We start from the raw sequence: 10,008 nt of genomic DNA, 5'->3' as shown, positions 1-10,008 counted from the left end.
AAATGCAGGCTCTCAAGTAGTACAGCCTCTTTAAAGCTTAGCAGTTCCTCAAAATGTTGACATTAACATACGACCTAGATCCATTATAGAACATTGTGCTGATAGCTAATACTGTACTGCACACTAAAAATTTTAAGAAGGTAGACCTCATAGTAGGTATTCTTACCACATTTTTTTTAAAGCTACCATATAACAATTCCACTCTTAGATATATTCCTTATAGAAACAAAAACACATCCACACAAAATCTTGTACACTAATGTTCATAGCAGCACTATTCATGGTAGTCAAAAGGCGGAAAACCTAACTGTCCATCAACTGATGAAGAAATAAAATGCAGTATGTCCATGCAATAAAAAATATTCAGCCATAAAAAGGAATGAAGTACCTGATACATGTTACACCGAGGATGAACCCTGAAAACATTATATTAAGAAGCCAGTTACAGGAGTCCACATAATGTATGATTCCATTTACATGAAAAGTCCAGAATAGATAAATCCATTGAGTCAAAAAGGGGATTAGTGGTTGCGAGAGACTTTGAGGATGGTGGTAGTGAATGGCAGTGACTGTTAATGGGTACTGGGTTTCTTTTTTGGTAAGATGAAAATGTCCTGATTAAAATAGTGACAATTGCATGCTAAAAACACACAAAAACTCATCATATTGTAGACTTTTAAGTAGCAAATTTTATATAAATTGTATTTCAATAAAACATTTTCTAAAAAGGAGAAATGCAGATTTTCAAGGTGACCCCAGGCCTACTGAATGAAAATCTGCATTCTAACAAGATCTCCAGGTGATCTTTGAGGAGCACTCATTAGAAGAAATATGGTCAAAACTGTTTCTCCTGTTAATTTCATTATTCATAGAATAGTTCACCTGATTTCACCAGGGTAGACTTTTCATCACAATTGCTTAAGATATACAATCAACCATTGTTCGGATTGATTTTATAACATCTGATCTTTCTTTTAAAAACTTGCAGTCTTAGTACTGGGTGGCACCTTCATTAAGCTTAAGAGCAAAGCATTGGCGCGCGCGCGCGTGCGTGCGTGCGTATACAATCTCCCTCAATACTATTAGGTATATAGTAGGTGTTCTTATTTTAATTAAAAGTTTTGAAGGAACAACAATAACACATAAGGTGACCAAAGAAGAAACACAACCAGATAGGAAACGAGACCAAAAAAACCACTCACTTCATAAAAGTTTATTAAAGGCCAAGTGAATTTACAGTATGTAATAGGGGATAGGGCTGCAGAAACCTTAAATATAACTATGCATACAATAGGAAGCAAATTACCTACCTGAGGTTCTCAGAGCAGTTTTTCTTTACTTCTGCAGAGTCTAATCTACTTTTAAAAGAATCCCAGAAAAACTCTCAGCAGTCATATTTTCTCATGATTTATCAGATAAAGAAAATATACACATTCCAGAAAGACAGAGGGGTGAACCTGAGGCACAATAGATTCTGAATATAAAATATAACCATAAGCAGCTCTGCTTCTGTTCTGGTTCCTTGATTCTTGTGTGCGCACTCTGCTGAGGGTTAAGATGGACTGTGGGAGGAGAGGTCGTCACACAAAATGACTGTCTTAGAGCCAAAGAAAGAGAAATTTTGGCTTTCTAAAAGTTTATTATTACATCTTTAATCTTTCTGTGTTATTGAAACTTTCCTTTTTAAAACTAGGCAAATTTTATGAGGAATCTGGGATGTCTTTTGGTTACTCATAGCCAGGTACCCCATATAAATATCATACCCAAATTAAGAGTGCAGGCTCTGCAATCAGCTTGTCTTGGTTCAAATACTGGTCCTAGATCATAGTTGTGCAAATCTGGGCAAGTTAACTCCTCTGCCTCAATGAGTTAACAAATGGTCTTTGGTAATAGTATTTATAGGATAATTATAAGGATTTTTTAAAAAATGTGTGTAAAGAGCTTACGACAGTAGCTGGCACATAGGAAGTGTTTTGTAATTGTCTCTCACACACAAGTGCACATGTATGGAGAATCTTTCAAACAGAACTTGTCATATTCAGATTACATGCTAGTTAGAGTGGACTGTTGATGGAGAAATGGAATTAGCTTCATTTTATTACATTTTCATTCCCTATACTAGAATTTCATCTGTATTTTGTGCTGCTGGTTCATCTTTGTATCCCAGGGTCTGGTACAATGTTTATTACATAGGTATATAATAAATATGAAACAACTTAATCCTAGTAGTTTAAAAATTATCTATAAAGCCAATCAAGGTGGATGTTTAATAGAGACCTATAAAAACCCCATAACTTTACTCTTATTTGACTGCATATAATGCAAATGTAGTCTGGTAGGAGCTTTGAAGTATTTTTAAAGTTCTTCTATGAATATAGTGAGGGATACAATTAAAACTCCACTAAAATAATTTTAAACAAAGGATTTGAGCACAAACCAACAAAAATTGGCACTTTATACATCTCAATGAAAGTCCAGCTTAACTTCTGAGTAAAGGCTCCATGTTGGTTGGAACAACTCCGCTTTCTCCACAATATTAAGAACCACACCTAACAGAGGCAACACTTTCTGAAGCTCAGAAGAAAGAAGCTGTCCATCTTTACTAATATGGGACAATTGGCTTTAATATACCTAATAGAGTCTTTCTTCAAAACAGACATCTCACTTACCTGAAATTTCCTAAAAACATTAAAGACAGATGTAAGGCTTAGCTGGTAATTTCCATGAACTCAGTTCTTTTCCTCTGACTGTAGTGGAGTTGACACGACAAAGCAGGCTTAGGAATGCTAGAAATGAATTCCTACTTCCCCTTGCATTCTTCAGATTCATTTTCCCCCAAATTTCTGCATTGGCTGGCTTCCATTTCAGCATCAGTCACGAATCTTGAAGGTCAGACACAGTAAACAGGGAAGGACATAAAATTAAGTGATATGGGTGTAGCTTTAAGTCTCACAGCTCTAATAGGATGAGTCATACCTTACGGTATGTGGAAATTAACTGCATGTTCTGTTCCTTAATGAAATTTAGCTCTTAGTTAAGCTAAAGGTATTAGTTTGCTATTGCCTAAAATCATGTTTGTTCCTTTAATAAGAGTGAAAAAAAGATGTAATTCCCATAAAAGCCAGACATAGGTTGACCAATTTAGTATGAGTCTGAATCCTTGATTTATTTTGCAGTGTAACGTGTAAAGGAAAGAATTCTAATAAAGGGAATAAAATATAATGGGAAATTGTTTTAAGTGATTTTCCAATTTACTAGTCAAATTTGAAATACATATTACTTAAATCAGGAAAAAAGTGAAGTTATCTGATTACCATTAGTACAGACTTTAAATTAAAAGATAAGGCTTGCCCTGGCTGGGTGACTCAGTTAGTTGGAGCGTCGTCCAGAGCACCAAAAAGGTTGTAGGTTTAATCCCTGGTCAGGGCGAGTTCGGGAGGCAACCAATTGATGTTTCTCTCTAAAATAAAATAAAATTAAATTAAAAAATCAATAGAACATATCCTTGGGTGAGGATTAAAAAAAAAAAAGATAAGGCTTACTGCATTCAATTGCTTTTTTAGTTATAGGAAATTAGCATTAAAATTAACTTAGTGAGAGGAGAAAAATACTGAATCACTCATGTGGCATTAACTATCAGGAAATGTCTTTATGCTTTGGAAAATCATAAGCTGAAAGCCAAAGCTTTCTACACTTCAAATAGTAAAAAAAAAATCTGTTTCCTATAAATCATTAAATATGTTTGCTGTACTCACAAACTGACACTTAAAATCCCTTTGACACCCAAAAGTGACAGAAATAGATCACTACTTTGGGAATGGAAATGAGAGTAGCTAGATGAGGGGAACTTTGACGCTGTGAAAACTTGCTCTTTAGGGGAATGGAAGAAAGCCATCGGATGCCGTAAGAGTTTGAGCATTCTGACCATTATCAGGCAGTTATCCTTGCTGAATAGTCCTGGATTCCAAATGACACCATCTTCCTCAATGTACTCACTCCATCACTGGGCTCAGCAGTCCGCACTGGAGACCATTTAAAAATGTGTACTTTGCAATAACCATTATCTATTTTAGCAGCTAGAAAGGCAAAACAAAAGTTAGCATATAAAACTACCTTTTGGGACTAGGGAAGAATACTAATTCATGAATGATGAACATAATGATCATAACCAATTTTTTAAAAAAGTATAATGAACTTTAAGGGAAAAAAGAATTACCCTGGCTGGGAGCTCAGTTGGTTAGAGCAGCATCCCCAATACACCAAGGTTGCAGGTCCGATCCCCAGTCAGGGTACATACAAAAAAACAACCAATGAATGAATAAATAAGTGGAACAACAAATTGTTTCTCTCTCCCCCTAAAATCAATAAAAAAAAAAAAAGACCATCAATCTCAAAATGTGTTTTTCGAAGTATGGTCAAAGTACCCTCTTTTATCTCCACAACTTGTATTTTTGGATTGACATTCCGTAAGTGTAAGAAATGCAAAATATAATTAGGTGTCCAGTAAACAGGAAGAAGAGCCAGAGACCTTATGTATACTGCCCAATTAAATAATAAAACATTGGATTTCCATCCCAGAGAAATCCATGGATGAAAATCAGACATAGCAACGGCTCCCGATGACAGAGTCTAGCAGCAAAGGGCAAGAGGGACTTATGTTACCTACTCTTTACTTCATAAAGGAAAACAAAGCAAAATTCAGTTTAAGAAAGAAAAAGAACCACTGTTTAGGATGACCTAAAAAAAAACCAGCAAAACAAAACACCTGAGAAATTAAGTACAACTGAGATTGTGAAAAAGCTGTGTGAATGCTGAGCTCAGTGCTTCTTAGTTTGCAGTTTAAAACCACCATTGAAAGGGAAGACAAAATTTTAAGTTTCTTTTCAAACCAAGGCACTGCTTAACGCCAATCACTGTGGCCAGAGCACCTGTGTTAAATTGGTATCTGGAAATTATGCAAAAATAAAATACTGTTTATTGTAGGGTCGATGTGCATTCTGGAGTAGATGTGCTAAGCTGATACAGGAGTTGACATCTGCTCTTAGATATCCTGGTTTGGAGTATTTTGTTAACAGCCGACAGTAGTTCCTGAGTTTCAAGGTATTTTGAAACTTATTCTCCAGCCTCTCATAAATTTTCATGGTCAATCTTACCTTCAAGCTCAGTTGACTCCTACACTTGCAAACACCTCTAATGTTGGTATAAACTAATATACTTTAATCACTGCTTCACTGCCATGTCAACTGCCCCTATAGACTCAAAAGTGGAAGGGGGGGGAAATCCTGAGAAATGTAATCATGTGCTAGTGTCACACCAGTGGAAGGGAGTAACCTCATGATCTGGAGGATGACTTTTTGCTCCTCTTTATGCCTGGTTTCTAAGAAGGTGACCAATGGGCCTGAGAAGTGAAGGTCCTGGCCTCACAGCTATTTTCATCACTCATTTGGAGTAAACTCCAGGAATATCAACTATCCCAAAATAACTTCACTTCAGTTAAACTACTTTGAGCTATCCATGCACTCCTCTCACAGAAAAATAACCAAGAACCACATGAGTTATGCTCTCATAACAGCCGTATTCCTCTGGCCTACAGCAAATCCAGCTACACTTTATAAAGTGTTTGTATGGTTCTTAATAATTTCTAACATATTTTATTTAAACCCAATATTCAGTGTCCCTGATTGAGACAGGCTCAATAACCCATCTTTCAAAAAAATGTCTATTATATCTGACTCAGATATATTTTGAGTGCAGCTGCTGGCTTTGTCCCAATACTTCCGCTCAGTCCTCAACTTAGGGACAAAGCCAAAAGAGAAACTGAACCTGCAGGCTAAGCCTTGCATTGAGGCAAAATGGTAACCAGCTTCGAAGAGGCAATCTCTTCCCCATCTGGTGCCACTATGGACACAGTAGTAAACCAAGGGTCAGGTGTAACCTGTGTCCACAAAATTGAGACTTCAGCAGCCTCAGCTCATGCAAATAAATGCATTTAAAAAATAAAGTGTTAAGATTATTTTAGTTGTGAAATGTGTATCAGAATGAGCCAAAAAAAAAAAAAAAAAAAAAATTGAGCATAATTCCCATTTTCTACATATACTTTCATGACAATCTAAAAGCCTTAAAATGCTTTTTATGAAGCCTTATCCTATCCATTGGTTGATGATGATGGAGGCGATCAGATTCTTATAGAATTTTTTCCTTTGAAGATGCTGCTGCTCTTGGACGGAAAGCCATTAGAGCCATTTCTGCCACCTGGATAGAGTATCTGCTGCAAATGTGTACCTCCAAGCTGGCTTCCCACTCTTCCGCAACTTCATGCTTAAGAAATGAAACACTCATTTCATGTTAGTTGTAAGTGAACCAAATAGGAAACATATCACACTGCAAATGACTTAATATTTATTTATATTGCCTCCTGCCTCCCAAAAGCTGACCCCAATCCATTCCCTGCATTCCTCTTCTCTACTTTCTTGTGTAATTCTCCTCTCCCAATATTTGTGGGCTTTCCTTGCTCACTTTCTTAGAAAAAGACTGAGCTAAGATCCTGGAAATTTTGGGGGAAAATCAGTGTTGAAACTAGAGGCAGATCTGTAGTACAAGTAAATATTTTCATATAAATTATCACCTAAAGGGTCATATTAAAGAGGCTGCCAAGTTTATCTGATTAGCACCCTCTTCCTTATCTTGCCTTTGGTTCCAAGAGGTAACCTTAGAAACCATGGTCACTGGCAGACTGTGGAGTTTACCTGCAAGAGGGTGACTCCATCTTCCCCTTAGGTAGATGTGAAAGTGACAGGAGCTGCTACAGTTTCATGAGCCAAAGGAGATAAACTTCTAACCCAAACATCAAAGAAAAATAAATCCCAAGTGTGTCACTAGATTTTTTTATTGTTCAATTCTTCAGTGCATTACTGGTTCCACCTGATACCCTGGGTGAATTACCAATCTGATCTTGGCTAAACTAGTTTACTATAAATGAGATGTAGAAGTAGAATATTTTTTAATATATTCTTTTTCTAAATCTTCTCTCTCCTCCCTTCATTGCCATCATAAGGGATCTTAAAGATTTGACTATTGAGACAAAGTAAAAAAGACAGTATATCATGTAGATGCAGAAAACTGTGTTCTTACTCAGTTTGCAGAAGAATCTAGTTTTATTCACTCACTACAAAGTTCTACTCCAAGTAATAATTAACTCTAAGTGTCTAGTTTTCAAAGAACATTTGTTTGACAGAAAAATTAGTGTGTTAACACTTTTGGTGCCACTAAATTAACTTTAAAAATTAAAAATAAGTGGCATATCTTGCTTCTCTATTAAAATAAAGAATTTTTAAAGCACCTTTATGAAGCAAAGTAATATGTCACTTCCAAGGTTTTCTGGTCTTCTCCAACTTCTAGTCAAAGAAGAGAACTTACAAGTTACAGTACTTAACCATTGGGCTCAGATATGTGACAGGCATGATATGGGATTTATAGCCAGTGAGGGTGAGAAAACATCTGGGACAAAGCAGCGGTAAGGCCTGACTCTGATAAATCTAAAATGTGTTTCAGATTAGTATTTGTTATTCACTTTACATTAGGTAATTCTAGTCCTACATAAAATTTCACACAGAGGGAAATACTTTCAAGCTCTCAATACTTCCCAATATAACATGAAACCCCTTTTTGACTTTGAGGATTAAGAGAATTAACACTGCTTAAGAGAATAAAATCAAAATACTCATAATTGCTTTGGCAAAACCTATACCACTTAACTTGTTTTGAAAATAACTTTCAGAGTGATTATGGCAAGTATGCAACTAAAGCGATTTCATAACCCTGTTAGAAAATGTTCCATATTATACTTTTTTACCTATGTCCTTCTTCAAGTCTGAGTGCTCCAATATGCTAGTGAGAAAAAAAATCAAAATTAGCATTAGCACAAGGACTTTCAGTTAATACTGCAAACAGAATCACCAGGAAAAAAAGGCCAGAATAAAAACAAACAAAAACCTCAAACATGTGACTGACTGAGAAATCCTTGAGACAGAACCACACAGTATTACTTACCAAGCTCTACATCACCTCCTGATAAATTTTTAGAAAAAAATGTGGGGATCTAAAATGTATCATAGCCCTCCCCCTAAATAACAGAATTCAAAATGAAATTTTGACAAGACATAGGTCATGAAGTAAAATTACTTTGACATCTTTTATAAAATTTTAAAACTTATGAATGAATCTCCAGTTTTCTGCTCCTAAGGTTATGGAAATCCTTTGAGAAGGATTAGTCCAAAAAGAAAAAAACAAGTAAAGTAAGGGAAATCCAACACAGAACACGATATAGAGAGAAGCTGAGGGGAGGAGAGGGAGAGAGAAAACATGAAAATTAAAACAAAAACAAAAAACAAAATCCCTCTCTACAATACTCTGGGGCTCTGTCTTGCATCTCAGTGTCTCCATCTGTACAGCAAAGTTGTAGCACTTTAAACAGCACTCGACACAGTAAGCACTTAACAAATACTAGCTAATAGCATTAAACACAGAACACATATAAAGTTAAACAGTTTTTTATCAGCTATTATTTTTATTTTTGCAAGAGCAAAAGCAGGGATCTTTCTGACAGGTAAGGTGAATGGCTGAAATTTGAGTACAGATTATGAAATGACATCTAATGAAACTTAACTTTCAGAACAGCTTCAGGTAAATCTTAGAAATGCTGTCTTTACATAGAAGTAACTAAGCCAAATATAAGATAGCACTTATTTTATGCCTGGAATATTACTATTAACATTAGAAAGAGATGGAAGGCAGTATGCCCGTACATATAGGGTGGGGCAAAAGTAGGTTTCCAGTGGTTTGTATGGAAAATACAATATAAGATGAACTGCGTTTTGTGTACTCAACTGTAAACCTACTTTTGTCCCACCCTGTATAAAGTGTGTCTGCATGCTAAATGATGCGTGACTTGTCTGGCCGGTGTGGCTCAGAGGTTGGGCATCGATCTATGATTCAGATGATCTGTTTGATTCCCGGTCGGGGCACATGCCTGGGCTGCGGGCTCGTTCCCCAGCAGGGGCCGTGCAGGAGGAAGCCGATCAATGACTCTCTCATCATTGATGTTTCTATCTCTCTCTCCCTTCCTCTCTCTGAAATCAATAAAAACATTATTTAAATGAATGAATGAATGAATGGTGACTTGAATGTGCAAGTTTGCTGTGCAAAGTGACCAGGTTATACTTTGAAGTATAGAATCAACTTTTTTATCCCTTTCACCCACAAAACTAAGGCCTTTGTATATAAAAAGAAGCAAACATATCAACCACAAAATGTGGAAAATAGTCTATGGTGCTATGGGCAGGGCAATAGAAACATACAACAGCAAACTAAATATACAAATTTAAATCTTATATTCTAAAATCAACCTTTTGTCCTTTTTAGTTTGCAATCCAAAACTCCCCACAATAAGCCTAACCTAAGAAAATGCTTTGGCTCTAGCTCTAAAAAGCATGTATTCCTAGATAAAGATAAAAACGGAGAAAAGCTCTTAGTCCTAATATTTGTTTTACCATAAACTAGCTGTCCAACCTTGGCTGTCATCCAACCTTTCTGGATCTGTTTTTCCATTGGTAAATAGGCATACTACCTAACTAAGGGGTTATTGTGAATATTAGAGAATAGAAAACATCTAGCTTCGTGTCTGGCACACAGTAAAAACTCAATACTTTGGAGCTATTTCTTGACTAATGTGAGGGAGGTTGGACTACATTGAGTCAAAAGTCAAAATATCAAGCCTTTGTCCGAGCCAGTGTGGCTCAGTTGGTTGGGCCACTGAAAGGTTGCTGGTTCAATTCTGGGTTGCGGGCTCAATTCCTGGTAGGGGGTGTGCAGGAGGCAGTGGATGTATGTTTCTCTCTCTCCCCCTAAAAAAATCAATAAAAATTTAAAACTCTTAAAAAAATAAAATAAAGCAGCTTTCTTCTGTACTTTAATTTCTCCTGGAAGAGAAAGCTAGAGCACAGAATTCAA

The 10,008-nt window shown here is 36.3% G+C and overlaps 1 long non-coding RNA gene across 1 annotated transcript; it reads right to left on the bottom strand.

Moving 5' to 3' along the window:
- Positions 1–1,198: 1,198 nt before the first annotated feature.
- Positions 1,199–6,056, bottom strand: LOC148092342 (uncharacterized). Its single transcript, XR_015715005.1, has 2 exons — positions 4,217–6,056; positions 1,199–4,076 (listed from the first exon to the last, which is right to left on the bottom strand). It is a non-coding gene; the product is annotated as an uncharacterized LOC148092342 (long non-coding RNA).
- Between the last annotated feature and the right edge of the window lie 3,952 nt (positions 6,057–10,008).

This window comes from Miniopterus natalensis, chromosome 9, assembly GCF_054644295.1.
Source record: "Miniopterus natalensis isolate mMinNat1 chromosome 9, mMinNat1.hap1, whole genome shotgun sequence".
Taxonomy (NCBI): Eukaryota; Metazoa; Chordata; class Mammalia; order Chiroptera; family Miniopteridae; genus Miniopterus; species Miniopterus natalensis.
This window is presented reverse-complemented; position numbering and strand designations above follow the sequence as displayed.